Source organism: Panthera tigris, chromosome A1, assembly GCF_018350195.1.
Source record: "Panthera tigris isolate Pti1 chromosome A1, P.tigris_Pti1_mat1.1, whole genome shotgun sequence".
Classification (NCBI taxonomy): domain Eukaryota; kingdom Metazoa; phylum Chordata; class Mammalia; order Carnivora; family Felidae; genus Panthera; species Panthera tigris.
This window is the reverse complement of record NC_056660.1, coordinates 2,186,854-2,188,915: the sequence shown is the minus strand read 5'-3', so window position 1 is coordinate 2,188,915 and position 2,062 is coordinate 2,186,854.

The following is a 2,062-nucleotide window of genomic DNA, read 5'->3' as shown; positions in this document are numbered from 1 at the left end:
GTATGTCAAAGTTGATCTGAAGCCCTAAATAGCTTTCTTATCACTCTCTTCACTGCCACACCCAAGTTCGGGCCACCATACCTGTTGCTGGCATGACTGCAGCATTATCCTAACTGGTCTCTCTGCCGCTAGTCTTTCTTTCCTCCAGTCCATTCTTCCCCCTAAGGCCGGGGGATTGTGATAAAATGTAATTCCACTCACACCACTACCCTGCCTAAAGTCTTTAATGATACTCTGTTGTCACAATCAGTAGCAGAGATGGTGAGAAATCACCAGCCCAACGTGGAGAAGGAAGGAAGGCATCTAAGTTGCAGGTTCTTAGTGATTCCAGGCAAAGGAACATTAACTCATGTCTCGTCATTTAAGATAGAAAAATTCTCAAAAGAATGAAAATGTTATTACCTCCCTGAAAATGTGGAATATCTCAGGACAAGGCAATAGATCAGAAACATTCTCTCGATCCCATGTAGAATCGACACCTTCTTAGAACACGTGACAATCGTTTAGAAATCAAAACTAATGTGATCCGGTTGGTGACTCCAGAAGTTAGGAAGAATAGCTAGATCATAACGGAAGCATTTAAACATCCACTCAAGAAAAAGCTATTGAAAATTTCCCACTCACAAGGCACTGTGGAGAAAATCAGATGTGTAGATACCATCTACCTTCAAGGATCTCACAAGGTAGTAGGCAAGGTGACATTTACAATTAACTATGAAAAATATGTGTGTTGTTGTGGGTCGGATGGTGTTCCCCACAAGATATGTTGAAGTCCTAACCCCCGGTACTTTAGAACGTGACCGTATTTGGAAATAGAATCCTTGCAGATATCGTTACTTAAGACGCGGTAGTACTGGAGTAGGATGGGTACTTAATCCAGTAGAGAAAGACGGGTATAGACACAGGAAGGGAAAACGTCATGTGACAATCGAGGCAGAGATTACAGTGATATAGCTGCAAGCCGAGGAATCCTCAGGATTGCTGGCTGCTACCGGAAATGGGCAAGGATTATCCTCTATCATTTCAGAGGGAGTACAGCCCTGCCGTCACCTTAATTTAGGACTTCTAGCCTTCACAACTCTGAGACAATACATTTCTGTTGTGTTAAGCCGTTCAGTTTGTGGTGCTTTGTTATGGCAGTCCTAGGAAACCAATACGTGTATTATGAGCAAAATGGCACAATGGAAATGAATCATTCCCAGATTAAGAATGACTTCTAGAGGACATGGCATTTGTACTGAGCTTTACGAGGATGATTTTTATATACAGAGATGGCAGGAAGGAAAAAGGCTTTAAGTTATGGGCTTGCCTGTCAATCCAAATTCCAGCCTGAAGCCTAAACCTCCTTGAGAAGCCTCTCTGGACAAGAAGCTGAATTTGCTCGACTTTAATGCCTTCAACCTGCTGTCAGTTTTGCCACTAACACCACTTTCAAGACACAGAATCTGGGACAACAAAATATTTCCCACATCCTTCATTGTTTCTAGCACCGGTGTGCGGTGGTTACATATTATTTGCTCTCACCAGCTTTTTATCACACCCATAAAAGGGGGAAATCCATCTCACGGAGACGTGGAGAGCAGTAGCTAATTAAAATCTTAGTCTAACCAAAATAGACATGAGAGCAACTGGAAATGCGGCGTGGAATAACTCGTCATGCTCCTGACCTTGTATTATGATGTCTTCACAGTGATGCTTCGGGGTTGTTATGACTACAGGCATCATTTAGCCAGGTGCCCCACTTGTAAATAAATTCTCGAAGATTCAGTAGTCGTTTGGGGGGCAGGCAGCCGGTGGTTCCTCCACTTCTCACAACCCGATCTTAAATTTGGGTTCCAGATCAAATTGCCAGGTGCTCCATGGCTTCTATACTAAATCTCAGGCAACTACCAGTTCCATCTTCGAAAAATGATAACGCCCTGGGGTCTGAGGTCGCCCCTGGGCACCTCCTCCTCCTCCTGGGAAGGAGGGATCAAAGGGGTGTTTTCATCTGTCAGTTCTGCCTGCAATACGGAGCATATTACTTCCAAGTACAGGGGTTCCTAACCTGAGATGCCATCGT